Source organism: Cygnus atratus, chromosome 17, assembly GCF_013377495.2.
Source record: "Cygnus atratus isolate AKBS03 ecotype Queensland, Australia chromosome 17, CAtr_DNAZoo_HiC_assembly, whole genome shotgun sequence".
NCBI lineage: Eukaryota > Metazoa > Chordata > Aves > Anseriformes > Anatidae > Cygnus > Cygnus atratus.
In genome coordinates this window covers 7,244,779-7,264,338 of record NC_066378.1, presented here as the reverse complement: position 1 = coordinate 7,264,338, position 19,560 = coordinate 7,244,779, and the positions used below count along the sequence as shown (strand labels likewise).

The window sequence follows — 19,560 nt, the reverse complement described above, 5'->3', positions numbered from 1 at the left end:
TTATGGAAAAGTCTGTTAAGGTGACGGCGGGGAGCTAGTTTGGTGTATTGTGTATTTGTTGACTGTCTCCATGAGAACAGAATATCCATGAAAAGTTACCTTCTGAAGTCTGGGATAAACTTATTTAAAAATTTCTTTCTCTTTCCCAATGAGTGATGTGATTTTTTGAAACATTTGCAAAATCTGAAATGATACAAGTACCAAGTGTGCTGACTCGAATTCCAGATAACACTCCAGAATTCCTAGATAACCTAAGGAAGTAGAAATATAAAGGGGGGGGGTTATGTTTGTACATCCCATAATACCAGGGAGCTGGACCAGGAGAGGTGGCCCCGCCATTCACTGCCCCTTCCTGTCACCTCAGGCAGCTCAGCGTGTTTGCTCCTGCTGGAGCTCTTCAGTTGGGCAGGTTCCTTAAGGAGCTGAGAGGAAGAGGAGCTGCAGGAGCTGCTTGGTCTCTAATCATTCTCAGGAAGCCTGAAGCTCAGCTGCTTGCTGTCCCCTCCCTGCTAGGGAGGCATGATAGAGGGCAGTCCTTGGGCAGGTTAAATGTCGCTGAACGTTCTGGCAAAGTGAATAATACCTTCCATGTGTGGGTTTGGATGAAAGCAGGCGATATGCCAGGAAGCGTGGCTCTGGGGCTGGAGATTGGATCTTTAGCTGCATCTGTGTTGCCAGCATCAGTGATGCTTCCAGATGCTTGTTCCTGTGTATTCACTAGGTGGTAAGAGACACGGCAAGTGAAACACATGTAGTAAACATTGCCCACAAACCACAGATCTAAAGAGCTTTTGCATGTACATGCAACTGGAGCATGACCCGACTGCTGGCTAGTTTTAAAAAAATAAATCCAAAGTCATGATCTTCCAGTCATCAGTCTTCCACTATTCCCTTTGGAATTCTTCCGCTGTTTTTCTGCCACTCCTTATTCTGCTTCTCCTTCATCTGTTCTTCCCCCAGACTTTGGCTTCTTCCCCAGGCTGCCCTTGCGCAAGCACTGGCTCTCAGGGCTCGCTTGTGGCCCCTGTCTGGGGCTGCTCTCAGCTGGATGCCGTGCCTCCCTGCACCTAGGGAGGCAGCAAGATTCCTCCTTGGAGTGACGGTAGGGTGAATCTAGCCTTCTAAGTATTTTGATAATCATCAAAAGGCCCGGAGTTCTAATGGGAAGCAGGGAAAGGGAACAGACTCAGAGGCTGGAAGGCAGGGGGATATTAAAGTCACTTTCACAGTCCTGGCTTGGCCAGGCAGCTTGTATGAAGTTCTCCAAGAGCACATCTCTTCTGTGAGCTGCTGGTTTGTCACCTGAATGCTGGGGAAAGATGTAAGAGGTTGTTCTGGTGCCCTGTTCCTGTACAGCATTTTTAGATACCCTAGTGGAGATGGTGTCAGGTTGCTGTCGTAACTGCTGCTGGCTAGGCTTTTTGTTCGAAACACCCCGTACTAGCATTCAACTGAGGTAATGTATTTTGTACCTACTGCTGTGTGGATTGTTGTCAATGGTATTGAAGTTGTAGGTGTGTTGTTCTTTTACACATGCGCATCTTAAGTACATGAGCCAGCAATGGCATGAGTGTAGGGTTTTCTCCTCTCTATAAAAGGCCATGATGGCATTTGACATGTAGCGGCTGCTCTATACCGCAGTACCTCTGCCCTCTCCATTTTCCTACTTTATTTAACAATATACATGTATTAGAGCTCTAATGCATGGGGCTTTGTTTGCATGATCAGTTGTTTTCAAGTTTTGTCCCCTGGTTTCCTAAAAGGCATGCCTTGGATGATGAGGCAGAAACAGGAACACTGCAGAACTTGTAGGTACACAAGTGAACCCAGTGAGTGGATTGTGACAGTTCCTCTCTGGCTGTTACGGAGCTTCTGCGTGCGACTTCTGCTCCCAGCCTGATGGGAGGCAACTTCTCCCTCAAACAGAACTGCTTGCCATATCAGGGTCTTTTGTGGGTCTCGGCCTTCTTTCTTTGAAGACCAGAAGGGGAAAATGTGACCATATGTGACTTGTTGAGGGAATTGGTCAGTGGAGAGGGAACTGCCAGAGAGGTTATGCATCTTGAGCAGACTCTTGCCCCCGTGCTCTTTGTTACTAAAAACGTGATAGCCACCCTGTGTGAAAGAGGATAATCTGCTGGTGCTGCACAGTTGGCTTAATCCAAGACACCTTTTTGTGGAGCTCCCTGAAGCTGTGTGATGGAATGATGTTTCTGGAAGCCCTAGCTGAGAAAGGTAGAGTTATATTAAAAAAAAGGAGAGGGGGAAAATATCAAATGCTCTCAGTTTGCAAACAGAAGGCATTATTTTATATAAGCATAATATGCAAAAAGTCTATTGCATAATTTCTGTCAATTTTTGTGTACTTAAAATAGGCAAAAATAACTCAAGTGAATAGTTTTCTCCTAGTGATGATTTCTGGAAGAGTTCAAAGATGTGTACTTGATACTGTATTTTTGGTATGTATAATAAACTTCATGGACTGTTTGAAATGGATTGGTTAGGGTGCTGTTTTCTGTGTAGTGGCATGTCGGCTTTATACGTATTCTAATGCTCTTGGCTAGGACTGAATGGAAGTTACTCAAGTGAGAATTTCCCGATGACACTGGAGCCTGAAAATTGGTATGTGTAATATGCGTGGTTACAATGAAGCAGCTTTACTGGAATACAACAAAAAGACTATGTTCTTAGTACAAAATAAATAAATAAAAAGCAGCAGATTTGATTGTTTTCCATAGGTGATTCAGAAACTTGAACTTTCTTTTACGTAGAGGCTATTAAAGCATCCTTTTGAAATCATTGTAATGAATAATTCTTACACTGCATTAACAGTCATCCCAATGAGCGTGCACAAACTAAAATGCATTTTTTAAATGCCTGCATCAATGCTATTTCTGCAATAATGAGGCTGTATTTTCCAGAATGGACAGGCTTCATCTGTACAAAAGATAAATGGCTACCAAAAGAAAAGCTAGAAAGAGCTTTTAATAAGAAGATGAAAAGATTTTTGTAAAAGGATCTTGCCTGTTTTGTGATCAAAAACATGTGGGATATAGGAGGAAGAAGCAAATGGGGATCCCAGCACAATGCAGCACTTGGGATGGAGTGTTTTGGTGCAAGATAAAATGGAAAGAAATGGGAATACTTCATGAGAGGTAATTCCAGTGCCTATAAACTATTACATCTCCATCTAACCTGAGGGCAGAGATGTAATTTGATAACCAGTCTCTGTGGGTATGCACGTTCTTACAGCAAGTCCTGCTAATTTTGACATGTTTGCTACAGAAAACCCGATGGCTGTTTGCATATTCTTTCTCTGAAAGCATATGATGTATATGATGCCGTCCCATTATATGTATTTTAGCTCATTAGCTCAGGATGTTTCTTTTACCTAGTATGTTCGTGTAAAATACAGTATGGGATACTTTCAAGAAGAGATTTCAGCTTAGTCCCAGTAAACCACTGGATGTCACTATGTTTCACAGGAATCCACCTGCTCTTGTATCTGTCAGGCTTAATTTTGCAGGCACTGGCATTGTGTGTTTAATTATAATTGAGGCAATAGCCATTTTTCTACACCCCTGGACACTATTAAGATAGCATGGCTGCAGTTTGTACACCGCACTCTGGGTGTTGTATTGGAGAAGGTCCATGGTACGTGGTAGGGTTATCAGGTTATAGGTTCTGGGCCCCTGTTGAATGTCTCTGACTCTTAGGTTTGCTGGCGTAATTTATCATTTTTATATGCTCTTGAGAAATATTTGCTTTATTCATTGGCTTTTAGATATTTCTCTGGCATTATAGCTATTTGCAGACTTGAAAAACAAAACAAAACAAAAAAAACCAGACTTTTCCTTTAAGGCTAAAGACAAGGTCATGATTTCCAGAAAGATTGGCTGACTTTAAAAGTAAGCTGGGAAGCTTTTTCTTTCGTCAGGATGGTCAGCAATTTAGAAAATTCAGCGTTGTTTGTCACATTTCTGTATGCCTATAGTTTCTACATGGGGAAAAAAAAAAAACAACCTTCTAGCTGAGAGGTAGCATTATGTAGCCCTTGGATTCCTGGGCTGACTTTCTGTCCTGTGAGATGGCCTCAAAGTGTCAGGCCTTGCTACTTTGTGGACTAACTGCTGAGCAGCAAACCAAGCTGGAGAAAGTAAGTGACAAACATCTGAGCCCTCTCTGTCTTTGAGCAGGCTTGGCTGTTGCCTTTCATCTGTTTACCTCTCAGGAAGACGGGTATGAGTATTTATATGGCTTGGTGCAGCATTTATTCCTTTTTAGAATGTCTTTGAGTAGATATAAATAACTGTTTGGGCACAGTGGAATCCCGTAACTTGCTCAGGTTGGAATGTTCTGATCACATCTATATAGATACGTGCACATAAATTTCTTGTAATCCTTAAAGAGGAAAGAGGCCATAAATAACTGAAGTGTTATTTTGAAATATACATGTCTGGTTTGCAAGGCAGCTGTTCTTTGGGAGCAGTAGTATACTGCGTCATAAGGGAGTAAATTATCAGCAGTTTGTGGTTGGTGGTATTTTGTTTTGTTTTAGTGTAATGGAGAAGTCTATTTGTTTTTGGCTTCAATGAGTTGCTGCCAGGCCCTCCACATTTTTGATGATGTTAATTTTTGTATGTGTGGTTTTATTTGGTTAATTTCCCATTCTCTTGACATGCTGATTGATTCCTGCATTTTCCTGCAACCAGCTCAGATTACTGAGAAGGCACAAATGACAGCAGGGTTCCCTGCTGTCAACAGGCGTTCTTCCAGCAAGATGCTTTTTTTCTGGAGTGAATGCATCTTCTTTGCTAGGTCAGGAAAAGCTTTGCAAGACCTGTTCTGCTACTTAATGACCAAGCACTTCTGTTGCTGAAATCTGGAAGCCAGCCATGGATCACATGAGCATCACACAGTGTTTTCACGAATTTAAATGCATCTATGCGTTTCACAATTCAAGCAACAGTGAAGTTGAGCCCTGGAACTGGTGAGCTATCAGCAGCTGTGTATTCAGGGAAATGTTGTTTTCATTAGCTTGATGGTTTGCTGTTTGCTTCACTTAGAGACCTGGCTTTGTGCTTGTTCCCTTGTTCTGACCAGTTAGGGTCACTCTGGCTTGGGCTGGCAAAGAAGCTCTGCATTTTTGTGAGCTCCAAAGGGCTGTCAGAAAACAACTTGTTGCTCTGGGGGACTGCGGGAGAAATTCTTCTGACAATTCTGTTAGGGATGAGAAACTTCCAGGGGAAAAGCATGTGTTTATTTCCAAAAGCATGTTGGTATCCCCAGGGCTGAAGTAATGTATCCTGTTTTGCTGGAGCAGCAGAAGGGTTATCGCCTTTGGGTACTGGTGGTAGGGAGACAAGGCTGTCTTCATTTTGCTAGTGTTACAGCTGAGCTGCACATCTCCAGTTCGTGGCTGTGCCTGTGTGATGTAACTCCTTTAGCAGACAGCTTACAGAAATACGTATTCCTTCCCTGCTCTGAGACTTCTTGTAAAAGGATAGGACTCACTTCTGTTAAATTCTTTAACTTTTAAACATGTTTTTATTCCCCTTGCCTTCTGTCTTCCTCTCCCAGAGGTGGCCCAAGTGTTTTAGAAACAACATAGTCAACTGGAGCTCATTGAATAATTCAACTGTTGCCTGAAGTGATAATAAAAAGAGGACGACCCATTTAATAAATCAACCAGAGCTAAAAGCTCTGTGGTTTGTAAAAATGTTCATCTGCCCTGCCTTTCAGCTCTCTGAAATTGTCTTCTGAAGCACGTTTTTCCCCCCTCATTTGGATTTTGCATACTCTGGAAGGACACCTTCCTGCCCAGCTGCCTGTGGGTTATCCACGTGAGTTGTTTCTGTTAAGCAGACGTTTTTCAGAAACATCAGGGACTGTACCTTCAGCACCATGGGATGTTGTGAACCCTTCTCTCTATCCACACTGTTCCTATCTAGCTGTCCTCTGCCATAGTTGCTGCTTAGTATTTCCTGCTAAGGGCTTGCAAGGTATTCTAGCATCAAAGCCACTGCTGCAGCAGGAACTTCTCCAAGAGCTGCTAGAATCACTTACGGCCTTCCTTGACCATTGTCACTTAACCCAAGAAATAAATGTCTTTGGGGCTCCTGATGTGTGCCTTCTAGAGCAATGAGAAGTGACCCTTCCTTTTCATAGATGCTTTTGCTTTTCTTTAAATAAGAGAATTTTCAAAGTACTTCTTGTTTGTGTGTTGGAGCTCTGTTACCTGAAACAGATCTAAATGCAAACTAAATGCAAAATACTGTGTTTAAGGGACATTGCACAGAAATATGAGTATCTAGGGAAGCTCATAAACCTTTTGCTGAAGACATTTTTCTGTCTGTAGCTTGTGTCAGACTTTTTATTTAATCCCTTTGGACAGAGGCTTGGCAGTACATCAGTGTGTTACTGTATAAATTGCTCTTTTCATTGTTAACTGTAATTGTAAAACAGTCTGGCTATCATAGCCACCCAATGATCACAGCATTATCTTTCTGCAGAGGTGCAACATTTCATGGGTTGCAGTGGGGTCCTGCCTGTTGAAATGAGAGGTATTTAATGAATTGGCTTCTCAGTTGTGGCTCAGTTGAAAAACTAGCATAGTGATCAGTTAGAGAGCCTTGCTACGTGCCTTGAAACATCATCGTGCTTCTTGTAGCTTACTGCCTTGTTTTTTAAACAGGACCTACTTCAATCTGTGTATGTAGGCTCGTGCTAGCCATATTAGATTACTGAGCTTTGTGCTTCAGAGGCTGCTGGGGACAAATGTGTGAACGCTGATGTGTATAAATAAATGATTGTAGGTTTAAAATCAAGGACTAGGGATAAATGATCCATTTGTTTCTCTTGCCTGTTTTGACTGGAGAGTTGAATTAGCAGCTAAAATAGGTGCTGTAGCATGTTGAACAGCATTGAATAGGAGGCTACAAAAGTAATCCCCCAGGGATGGGTCGCTGGGGCTGAAACCTGTAAGCACTGAACCCTGTGCAGGCTTTGCTGTTCCTGCTCTGAGTGCTGAGGTGGTGGCTTTTTCAATAAAAAGTTTGTACCCTTTGAAGCATCCCAAACCTCTTCCTTAATCAAGAGGGAGAGCAAGGAAACATCATGCTTGATAGTTTTCAAAAGCTTTTGGCTATTTTTGTACTCTGCTGTGTTTATTTTTTATAAATGGTTTGATTGCTTTCTCTCTAGCTGTAAGGCAAAAAGCTTCCCATTCCAACGTGAAGCTTATTCTTCACCCCCTTCTCACAAGTGTATTCACAATTAAATAAAAATGTTAATAATAAAGGCACTGGGTGTTCTTATTTGTTTCTCTTGAAACAGTCACATTCAGATGACTTACTCCAGATGTAAACTAGAGAGACTGAGCAGCATGTCTGGATTTCCTTGTGCCCTTCCCTTCTCCCCAAGCAGAGATCTCCTGGTGTGTGTTGGTTCTTATGCTGTGTTGGCAACCTGGGAGTTCAGAAATGACCCAGGTCCAAAAGAAAAGTTGACTTAAGTCATAAGAGTTAAAGCAGCACAAAGAAATTAAAGCATCTGTTCTCTCTTAACGTACTTTCTGCACTTAAGCCTTGAGAGATCTTAAGTTTTTGTTTTTGAACCTTTTGATAGAAGCTAATTGAAGCTGTTGAAGAATAATTCAAGTGAGTATTGAGCCCACCTAAGAAGGACAGATGACCTTTCAGTTGCAGCAAATTGCTTCATCCCTGACTATGCAAAACTCTCGCTGCAGAAGTTGTCGTGGTGGAAAAGTTGTTGGTGTCTTGGCTATGTGATGGAGAAGGACTGGGAAAACATGAATAGTTGCATATTAGAAAGCCAGTGATCATGCATCTGTAATTTAAACAGACTTCTTGGCTTGCCCGTGCCCACCACTCAAGTAAGTTAGTGTCTACCCTCTCACCCCCAAACAAAATATGGTGACTTTTCCTGTTCCAGAGGGAGGTAATAAATAAGGCAAACTGACACCGGAGGAACTTGAAGTACTAGATAGCTCTTTCAGTTGTTTCGAGTGCTTCTCCTCCTGTAAATGAAAGTTTAAAGTAAGCATGGATAATTTGCAGTTGGTTTAGAGTGTATTTTTCAAAGAGAGGTTCGGGGACTGAATTTGTTTTTAAGCTCCATTTAGAAGTAAGCCTGCTAGTTTCCACTGATCAGCTTTAATTTTATTTTTCCCACTTGCCATACAAACAGCAAACTACATTATCAAATGTATGCCCAGGCCAAGTCAATAAATTCGAAATGAGTCCTCAATTATTTTCTGTCCATCTTGCACATTTTTATGAGGTTATTGAAGAGCTCACTTGATGCATGCTTAGATGAGCAGGGGAAATTAAACTGTTTTTCCCCTTCCCTTTCTTTTCCCTCCCTATGATAGACTAATGTGCTTTGGCTTGAAATTACGAAATGCCCTTTAAAGGTCTCTGAAGTAGACAACAGAAATGCTCTCAACTATCATTTTTCATAAGTATATATGTAAATGGTTGTGGTTTTTTTCCTATTTAGAAACTGAAAAAAATATATATTTTCCCTTTGAAATCTTACTCTGCTACTGGAAGGCTGTTCTGTCTTCATGGAAAGTACTTGGTGCTACTGTAGGACAAAGTGGCCAGGGTGTTTGATTAACATGGTCACATCAAGATGATACAGTGTGAAAAAGTCATTGTCCTCTATGCTATTTTTGTATGGCCATATTGAGCAATCTGGCCCGTGTGGGGTTGGGAACAACAGAAGATTATTGTGTTTTAGTAAGTGGTTTGATGTTGGATGTTTTTGTACAGAAGCTGGCTGAAGCACAAGCCAACCTTATGCTGATGCTGTTGGGTGCCAGCCACATGTTTGCTTGTGCATATAAGTCGCTGGGGGCTGCTGTTGTGTAAGCTCATTCCTAAACACTTTGCTCCATCTTTTTTCACTTCCTTAGACCGTAGTTGCCCTATTCGTGCCCCGTATTGTGCATAGAAGATGAAATCTCTCATTGCTGTAAGGTTTCTTTGGTTTCTTATTCCAAGTAAAATAACCCTTTTGTGTTGTACAGGATTGTGTTGCTTCCAGATGTACATCTCTCAACACTGGTGAGAGAAATACTGGGCATCAGCAGAACTTAGGTGCTTTAGAAAATGTTGCTCAACAAATCAGGAAAAAAAAAAATCTTCAAAAAGACCAAGCCAGTAAAACCAGATCTACCCAGTGACTATTTCATTTGCATCAAATTAGCGTCAAATCCAAGAAGCATACGTGCATCATTCAGCCACTAGATAAATAACTTAGTTGTACAGCCACCCCTTGGAGCAACAAAACGGCTCTTTGCTCTACACAACTGGTGGTGGCCCTTGAGCCTGTCAGACTGACTGCTGCTCTGCCCTTGGCTTTCCTGCCACAGTGCAGGAAAATCCGTGGGTAGGCTTCTGCATGTAGCCCTTGGCTTATCCTTGAAGTGAAAAACCAGCTCATTTCAAAGTTTGGCATACACCTCCCTGCTAAGGTGGCAGGGTGATGCCCGACTGGCCAACAGTTGCTCTGTGTTTGTGGGAGGAGGAGGTGGTGTTTGTAACGGAGAGGGACGGTGCTGTTGTCAGGCCAGCAGCGAGCTGGCTGTGTGCCCTGCAGCCTGCCAGCAGATCCTGTTGCACAAGCCAGCCTCGCCAGTGCAGCAGATGGTGAGACCAGTGCCATGGCGAGCCATGTAGTAGCAAGGAATGACTGCTTAGAGTGAGCCCCAGCTATTGATTAATTAATACAGAAATCAGCAGCGAGGATGCAAAGAAGAAAAAATGTGTTTTTTTTTGTTTTTTTTTTCCCCAGAAGGATTACTCTAAAGGAAAGGCACCAGTGAGCTGGTGAGCTATGAAAATAGCTAGAAGAGTCTTCATAGGAGAAGTGTGGAAGCACGTGTACGACATGCAGTCAAATTTAGCTGTAAGGCTAGAAAAATCTACAGAGTGGTGGTGTGTCTTCGAGCTGTTTGTCTAAGCAGGATTCACGTGACTGGGAGAACTCTTTAGGGTTTGTAGTTGTGAAAACAGCCATACTTCTCTTCGTGTCAGTGTGAAGAAGTAGCCGGGTTTGAGATTTGACCTATGGGTGTGGAGAGCTGGCTTCAGTTCGGAGACTGAAGGACCACTTTCTGGTTTTTGGAGGACAAGATTTTTTGAAAGCACAGGGATGATCTGCAGGAGGAGAATATACTGTAGAAGTTCATATTAGTGTGGAGATATTACTGCAGGATTTTAATCCAGTGGAAAAGGCTTCTCTCGGTATGTAGGGTAAGAAATTAGGGACAGGGAGTGTTTCTGGAATACTTGATATACCTTTGCAGGTGCGGAGTTCTCATTTGCCTGCCAACCAAAAGGTGAGAACTTCTCTAAATTATATTGTTATTTCATTTGTTGTTTGCCGTTTGCTATTCTTTGTTGTTAGCTCGTATTCCAGAATCTTAGAGATGATTGTGTTGATACTTCCCAGGAGGAAAGAAGCTGTTATTAATAGAGCTGCTTCCAGCAAAAATCAAGGTTAGGTTTTGTGGAACTAAGACACTACAAATAACCTCAACTTGAACTGTGCTTTTCCAGTTACAGATCATAAAGCTTCTTGCAGAGAAGATAAGTGTAGCTACTTGCCCTGTAGATGGGTGACATTAGGTCAGTCACTCTGCGTCCCTTTTCCCTACAGTCTCCATTTTGCCATCAGTTGAGGCAGGGGTCCTGTTCTGGCGTCCTGTTCTGTACGCCTTTCTTAAAATGAGCAGTCCCCACAGTACAGCGGAAGGAAAACCCAGGTATGTTAACAATTGTGATGGACAGCAGGTTGCAGGAGGAATAAGTGAGATGGTTTATTTTGGCCTGGTGCCTTAGATTGAAAGGGACTGTTAATAAAAACGGTGAGGCAGAGCTCCTTTGAATTGTATTTGATGTTTGTAAAAGATTGTGAAAGGGGAGGAAGGAATGGCTCATGCTGATGTATTGGTCAAGGAGCTGGCTTTTCAGAGTTACTAAATGGAAAGCTGAGTGCTTCAGGCACGTACTGAAGGAGATGGATGCTGAGCATCGGATGCTAAGGTGGGATGGGCAATAAAGAAACAAAGGGCGAATGCTGCTTGAAAACATCGAAGGAGATCAGAGCCGCTGTGCTGCAGAAAGGGTAGCTCATTGGGAATCTGAGAAAATCATCTAGATACGGAGGACAGCAAGGCTTTGGCATGGGGAATGCTTAAGAGAAGTAACAAATTGTCTGAATTGTAGCTAAATGGAAGGGAAAAAATTATGAGGGGAAAAGGACAAGATAATAAAAGGGTTAGGGGCCCTAGGAAGGCGTGTCATGCCATAGAGTTCTGTGCTTTGGTTCTTTCACTGTTTAATGCTGCTATATTCTCATTGCCCTGAAAGAGCTGTGGTCAGTGTTCACAGGAGTTCTGCAGTTTAAAGCCCTGTGTAGTTAATCCATCATATTTTACTCCAGTGAGATTTTGCATTACAGCAGCAGCCTAAAGTGATACACAACATCTGTGTAGAGCATTGCTGAAATTCCTAGTAAATGAGTTCCAGAGGCAACCTTCCGTTTGTGGGACGTTTTTTTGTACAGCACGTTTTGTGAAGAATTTGACCAGCCTAACTCTTCAGTGGCCAGCCAAGGTAAAGAACTGGAGTCTCCTATTAGGATTACAGGGGAGGCCAGAGGCTGTTTCTGCCAGACACTGATGCACCTGCATCTTGCTTTGCTGTTGCTGAGAGCTGCTGTGTCCTGTAAGCTCATCCTAACTGGGGACACTGACACACTGGGGGACAATCCATCACTAGTCTGTGCCTCGGTTTCCTCTTCTGTGAAATCTGGACCTTTAAATACTTTTTGAAATTCTCGGGGTATAGATCTCTGCATCCTGATTGTGAACTGCAAAATGTTACTGCAGAGTTGTTGAATGATTGCAAGTTATATAGTGTGAATAAAAACAGGGCCTTTGTTTGCTTGGGACGTCTCCTGCAGTACTGAAGAGCTGTTCCTGTCCCTACTTTGCAGCAAGGTCACTTGTGTCAATACCATCCAGATGTGTATCCTCAGAGTTCGTCTAAACACGGTTTTCACTGCATGGTGTTAATAGCTCTTACGCTGGCTCCCAGCGGGGTCCCACCCCTGTGCTTTCACCTCCATGTTTATCTGCTTTTACTACCCTCCCATTGCGTTCTATTTTTTTCCTCTCCTCAGCTGTCTTATTTTAAAAGTTCTGGGCAGTAAATCTTCTTTTCTTCTATTAGAGAAAAACAAAAACAAAAACAAAAAAAAACAAACAGAGGAGCTAGAAAGCCCGTTACAGGAAAATGGTGCATAGGAACAGACCTGAGAATTTCTACCCCTGAGAATCTTTCTAGTAGCAGCGAATCAGTGTGAACTTGGAACAGGTGAAACAGTGCAAGGTTAACTGTACTGGGAAGTGACCTTGTATTAAAACACTTGTGGATTGTTAGAAATGACTTAGGTAAGTGCTGCGGGAAGCTCAGGGCTCCGTTCCTGTCTGTGACGTGGTGGAGCGTGGCAACGCCAGCGCTGGCAAAGTCAGGTGTTGGAAGAGAGGAGGTTTGAGTCAGGCTGGGCATGTGCCTGCCCGAGGATGGCATTTACCTGCTCTGTTCTTGCTTCTGTTGACAGCTACCAGGTGATTTTAGTTAAGCTCAGGAAAAGGTTATGAAAGGTTTTTCCTCTTTGCTGGTGGGCGAGTAAAGGATGCTGTGCATGTGCAAACGCAAAGGGATGAAACGGAGCACATCCCCTTCCAAATGTGGAACGTGATAGTGTCATTGCTCAAGGCGTTTAGTACTGAAGTCAGCGTAGGAGATAACTGCTTCAAGTCAACGTGGATATAATCCAATCAAAACTTCATTTTTTGCCTGATTGTGTTGGCCTGAGCAAGTCAAATGTTACCCAGTTTTCTGACCCAGTTCTGTTCTGTGCCTCCAGGGCAAACTCTGTTATATGCTTCTGTCTTTTCAAATATGTTTTTCAGTGTGTTTGTGTGAGTTCCTGAACCAAGCTGGAGTTCCTGAACCATTTCTGGGTTGGGAGAGAGAAGTATCAGGCGAAAGAAAAAATTAGAAAAGCATCTAGTTAGATTTCTTCCCCCCCCCCTCGCTTTTGTTTTCTTCTGGTGGCTTTATCCTAGCAGAAGCAGTGAGTTGTTCCTTCAGTTGTACTCTGGTGGTGATTTGAATATAGCAGAGCTGTGCCTGGTGCAACCTAGTATAGGTAAAAGTTAAATGAGGTTTCCTGTTGAAAGGCATCTTGCATCCTTTCTGCTCAGGTTAGGCTTTTCATTTTAGGATAACTGCTGTGGTATTGGCCATACTTGGGTTGCTAGAGGTTACTAAAGGACTTTTTAAAATGAGAACTAGACTGAAAGTAAATCCCTTGAGTACCATAACATTTAGCTTTTTGGAAAGGCAAAAATGTGGGGTTCCAGAGTGGGTCAGAAGACTCGGAGGGCTGCTGCTGACATAGCATGCGGTGTGCAGCTGCCCATCTGCAAAATGGGAGTCAATCGCATTTTTTTCTCGGTTTTGTGCAATGGTTGAGAATCTGTGGCTTCACTGTGGTGGAGCTGTAATTCAGAGATGCCCCTTGTCACTGGGGTTTATTTATCCCAGTTTATAACATTAAATCTAGAAAATTCTCTTCCTTCCAACATTCAGCTCTTGTGTAATTTAATTGTGTGCCGGCTACATGAGCCAGACCTGGCTCTCGACTTAAATGGAGCCACATTCATTTAATAGAGTTATGTTGTAGATGAATTTTCCTCTCTGTGCTAAATCTGGGAAGCTAGTCAAGTAGATTCTGCTGGCCCAAACATATGCTGAGTCCTCCCCTGCAAGTTCAAAGGCCTGCATAGAATTGTGTGTGCATAAGAGCTTTTTTTAATAACGCAGCTTCTCTAAATGATGTGCCTGAAAAGCAGTTGGGAGGCAAAAATTTACAGACCAAGATAGTTAGCTTTTGTTTAATGTTTTAATTGGCATTTGGTGTGCTGTGTGAATTCTCACAGTTGTCCTATCAATATCTGGCCAGATTTTAGTCTTTGCTCTCCCACACCCAAATGGCTGCAATTTCTGAGAGGAGCATATTGTCTCGTGTCGAGCTGGCACACATTGCACGATTGTGTTTTTGTGGCTGTATCACAGCATCGGTTTTGCTTCCTGTGTAAATCTTCAGGCTGGCATCCCTGGTGCTGGCTGGAAGTCCTGATCTGCAGCATTTCAGGTGCTCAGTAAACAGTCAAGAGCAAACTGCTTGTTAGTTCCTCTACTGTCGCTAAGTGGAAGATGCGTTTCACTGTTTTTTCATGCTTTAGATCATTATTAGCTTCAGAAGCTTTTATTTGTGAGATGTAAGGAGAGTGGTGCTAGGAACTGCACTGTAATTGCAATCACAATGGTGCACGTTCACCCTTTCTGTGAGCACAAATGCTTCCAGGGCTAAAAACCTCTGTGCAAAGGAGGACATTTAAGAGGAGCACATTTAAAAGAAGAGGAGTTTATTTAAACAAGCAGTCAGTACTGAAGGCTTTGACTCCTAGTACCCACCCACGCTGACTGCTGTTTGGAAACACTTCAGGAAAACGCCACTCCCTTAGCAGGAACTCAAGGGGGGCTGGGGCTTTGTTCTGTTTGTTTCGGTTGTGTTTTTCCGTTTGGAGTGAAGCTGTCATGGGGGTTGTCCAAGTGAAAGGCTCGCAGTCACTTTACTCTTTATTTTTCTCCAAGCTCCAGCTATTGTGTTCTACCTGAAGATTAGGGTGCTTCTCAGTAGCGAAAGAGAGCAGTGGACTGCTAATACAACTTCTCAGGCCAGTGCATTTGCTAACTTTAATTACTGTCTCCAAGAAAGGATTAAGTGCACCTCAAGTTGGGGCGCTTTCACATGTGTTAAAATTACCAGAAAAGAGGTAGTTATTTTCTGGGTCTATGTAAATGCCAAACTGAGATGAAGCATAGAAAGGTGAAATGAACTTTGCCTTTTTCTTAAGGAAATCACAAGAGCCGTGCCCTTTTGAAAGGAGTGGATGGAGAATATAACGGAGGGTATACGGGTGTACTCGCAATTCCTAGTGCCCTCTTGAAGGTGCGTTGCACTTGTTTCCCAACTGAGGTCTATCATGTATATTTAAAAATCCTGGTTTTCAGAGGAATAACTGTTATTGCAGCTATACAGGTAAAGAAAAAGAAAGTGGGTTAATAATAATAATTTACGTCCTCTCCCTTGGAGAATGTTGTCCATGGTAGAAGGCCAGTTGTTATCCTGAAATAAAATTGGGATATCAGAAGTAACAATCCCAAAAGCACACACGAAGGCTACAGAGGAGCTCATGTTTGAAGAGACAGGGAACTTCACAGTGCTGGGCTGTGCTGAGCTGTGCACAGGCTGAGCAGTGTCCAAGGGGCCAGAGCCCGTGCGGCTGCAGGGCACCAGCCCGCAGTGAGCAGTGTGCTGGGTTTTCCAAGTAGGTGTCTTCAGTGTCTCTATGAACTCGGCATACGCTGAATGAGCTTATTTGGATGCTTATAATGAATTGGATAAACAGTGAAATAATTAACAAAGTAGACACTTAAATGGTTATTGCAGGTTTTACAGCTGACTTTATTTAGATGAATGAGGTAGCTCATTCTGTTATTAGCTGCACCTTAGAAAAAGATTTTTTTTCCTTTCTCTTTAATGAATAAACACCACTAATACGGAAAATTAGTGTGGCATTCTTTGGAAAGACAGCACAATGGTCTGCGTCCAGAGACTCTGAAGTGACTCACACGCAACTTCTGAAAATATTTTGTTGTTTTTTTAGACGAAGAAATGTTCCCAAGTTCTTTGATACAGTATTAGAGATCATTAATTCATCAAATGTCAATATATGACTTATTGTCTAGTTAGATTATGCCCGTAACAGTTTTCCCAGGTACTGTGTTAGAGTACAAGTAGAGGCCAGGCCTGCATTTTTGCTGTTCTCTGGCTGCTATTTTTATTTCCTCAGTCAGCGGAGTTGCTTACACTTGAATGCTCGTGGATTCCTCTTGTATTCCCCAGTCAGCTGTAGGGCTTTCAGATACTTCACCCCAGTGACTGGCTCCTAAACTGGAGAGCCTTCATGCTAGGATTTAGGGCAGGATTTTAGGGCCTTTTCCTGGTCAGTGTACATTGGTATAACTAAACCTAATACTCAGCCTTTTTGTGGGTTAAGTGGCTTAGATGATTCTTACTCAGTAGAGAGAGTTTAGCAAGACTTGCAAGCTGTTTAGTTTAGCTTTCATTCTGTTACATATACCACATGTAGCTCCCTGACTTTCCCAATGAAAAAGAATACCAGCTAGCGGTAAAAACCTCTGACCTCAGTTCTGCAGGTTTTCTCTTTATCTGTTGCAATACAGCAACCGATCTGTGCAAGACTCATGTGTTGTGAGAAAATGCAAGGGAATTCAGAGGAGTGATTCAGATTACTGCAAAAGCTGACTGAGTTTCTTATATTTTAAGATATGCAATGAATGTGCTCCCCCCCCCTTTATTTTTTTCAAGAACAAAGAAAAAAGACTTAGAAAATTGCCTTTGACTGCATATACTGGTACTGGGAGTGGATGCTGCTGTAGGTACTCTACTCATGGTTTGGTTTGGTTTTCTTTTAAAGGTGTTACCAGAGATATAAAATGCAGCTGAGATGTGAAGCCTATCTCGTAAAAACATTTTTAGTAAATCTTTAGTTGTGATTTGGTTTTGAGCCATGCTGAACCATTTTAACCAAGGTAATTTTATCACCTTCTGTTTGCATTCTATGGGTACACATTCACTTGACTTTTTCTTATTGAAACAGTCCTTATGTGCACTCCAACCATTTGGTACTCAGCATTCCCTAGTCATCAAGCTATTTCTGCCTAAGATTGTTACCGTTCACTGTTCCCAGCACATCTCGGAAATCTGGAATGGTAATTGGATGGGAAAACCACTTGGTCATTTGTCCTTCTGGATTGGTCCAAGAGGAGGCAAATTTCAGGCAAGAAGCAAAGCATTTAAGCATAATCTGTAACACTGCTTCTTGATCATTTTGTTTCCTTGCAAACTGAATTTGGTGTTCATAATGTGTTGTCTTAAAAGCCAGTCTTTTAATACATAGGATACAGAACGTCATACTATGGAAGATTTGCCTGTATATTCTCCTGAATTCCTATTGTAAGCCTTACTTTGCAAGCTTTGTCCTGCTGTTGCATTCAGGGAGATGCTAAGGAAAAATCCTGTGACTTTGGAGAAAGGCAGACATATTAGGATAGCTGTGCTGATTTGTATTTATTTCAGTGTAAATTTTCTACTTTACAGATGTCCTTGGATGGATTTTATTATTATTACTAAAAGTGGCTTCACTCCAGAGTAATTGCTCTGTTTTACCAGTGGTTTAATTTTCTTCTGAAAGAGCACTGTTTTCTCCTTCAGGACAGAGTATTTGCCTGAGGAATTACTCTGAGAAGCTTTAGTTGTTTCTTTCTGTACAGACAACCTGCAGGTTATCCACAACTACAAAAGAAATCAAGAACTCATCTGACAGCCTGCACTGTGAAAGCAAGAGCTGGAGTCAGAAACTTTTTGAGAGGTTTTGGTATATTTATATCTTGCAATAAGTCACTAGTCACTTTTTGTCTGGGGAGATCTCTGTGGGAATTTGTTTTTAACTCTGTCTTGAGAAACCTGAGCAATATTTTCTGTTTCAAGAGCAGAGAGACTGATTGGGGAGGTAAATCTAAATCAAATGGCTGATTCCACTGACAGCACAAAGCATGGGTTTGTAGAAAAATGAAACAGTAACTGTGGCCTTTTTCCTTTTCAAAAATCCCTAATTGGTATTTCCCCCCCACCCTTTGTCAGATGCTTTCATGCTTTGGCTGTTAAGATGCATTAGCTTCTCATGGACTGCTTGGGTTGGTTCCTCTGAAATACCTTGAGAGCAAGAGCTGTCTGTAAGGGGCTGAACCAGCTCTTAATGAAGTGAGTGTGCTGCTTCTCCTGTCAGTTGCTTTTTGGGCTATATTTAGCAGTTCCCTAGAGCTGCGTTGCAGACATGAAAGAATAAATATGACATCTTTCTAAGGACTGAGTGAGCAGTCATGGTGGACATAATCTTTCACCACCAACTGAATTGTGTCTGGGTGCAGAGCCTTCTTCAGCATAGATGTCAGCTCTGCGCTCGCTCCTTGGTGTCTGTGCTGTTGGGGGTGAAGTTGGCAGTACAGATCAATACTTAATATCTTTTTACCCTGTCTGATTTATATAAAACCGAGTTAAAGGAAGGTTTGCAAATTCATCCACTGTGTAATGGTCACCTTTTGTAAGAGAACACAAAAGACTCCTATCGTATGTGATTTGAGCTGGTAGGTGCTTTGTGTACTTCAAGTCATTTGTCCGAATCCATGGGTTTTGATGAGAAACTTTGACTCCCTGGCTATTGTATGGAGAATGAAAAATACTGCTTTTTTTTTTTTACTATGTTCAGCTGGATTTTACATGATGTTTCTGTTCCTTTTTCTTCAAAGAAAACAATGAAGATACAGAGGAAAGTCCAAGAGCTGTCTGTATTTGATTTTCTCAGAAATTAATCCTTAATGACTTCCAGGTGGACAGCAAATGTGTTATGAAGTCTTAGATACTTGCATGCAAGGTAGTGAAACAAAACATAGTGATGTGCATGGAAAGGATCCCATCAAGCCTGAATCCTTAAAGACCAAATTGGTGCCTCTAGGAGCAGATCAGTCTGTGTGCAAGGGGATGACTGAGGTTATGCTGACTTGATGCTGTGGGTACTGTGGTTTCTGCTTCTTGAAATCCTTTGTGTAGGCTCATGGCTGGAAACTGAACCTTTATCATTTTTGTTGTCTTATGCATTTTACTAGCATTTGGAGTAGAAATACTTGCTCCTAAATGAAATGTCAGAGGATTTAATCATTGGATGGGGCAGTTATTATGACTTGAATAGGAGCAGTTCATAGCTTTGAGAAAGATTTGCCAGCTCTTGGAAAGATGAAGTGCCGTAGCCAGTTCCACATGGCATGTTGCAAATCTTTCTGAAGCTCGCCTCCCAGACAGGAGAAATCTTCCCACCTTTTTTATGTCATGCATTTCCAAGTGGTGCATTGCACGCTAATGTTTTATACTGATCGCTTTGAAAGGCTTGCTTGTCATATGCCCAGTATAAAACGAAAATATGTTTGCCAGACAGGTAGCATAGATCCTGCTGTCTCTAATTTGCAGCCTGCTTCGTAGCAAATGTTATTTCCTGAAGCTAACTTTAATTTTTTATAGTTGTCATATACTTGTAAAGAAACAATTATTAGCAAGGGCTCTGATTTAGGAATGTGATTTTAAGCCTCTCTACAGTCCCTTCTGTTTCTTTACCAGCATGACCCAGCGGCAGCTTCCTCCACAGGCAGTAAGGTTTGAACATGTTATAATCACACCTGTGTATTCTGACAAATGTGGTGTGCTTTAACTGCTTCCTGCAGCAGAATTGCCTCGAAGTTCTATACTAGACTGTTT

At 42.2% G+C, this 19,560-nt stretch overlaps 1 protein-coding gene across 14 annotated transcripts in view; it reads left to right on the top strand.

Annotated features, from left to right (window-relative positions):
• The window catches only part of ARVCF (ARVCF delta catenin family member), a 270,617-nt gene that overhangs the window by 141,138 nt on the left and 109,919 nt on the right, over positions 1-19,560 (top strand). Inside the window, exon 1 of one of the 14 annotated variants that reach the window (XM_035556884.2) lies at positions 11,597-11,645. The exons of the other annotated variants lie outside the window; for them this stretch is intronic. The gene's annotated coding sequence lies outside the window, so the exon portion shown is untranslated. Of the gene's footprint in view, positions 1-11,596; positions 11,646-19,560 lie in introns of those variants that run through there. 14 annotated transcript variants of the gene reach the window in all.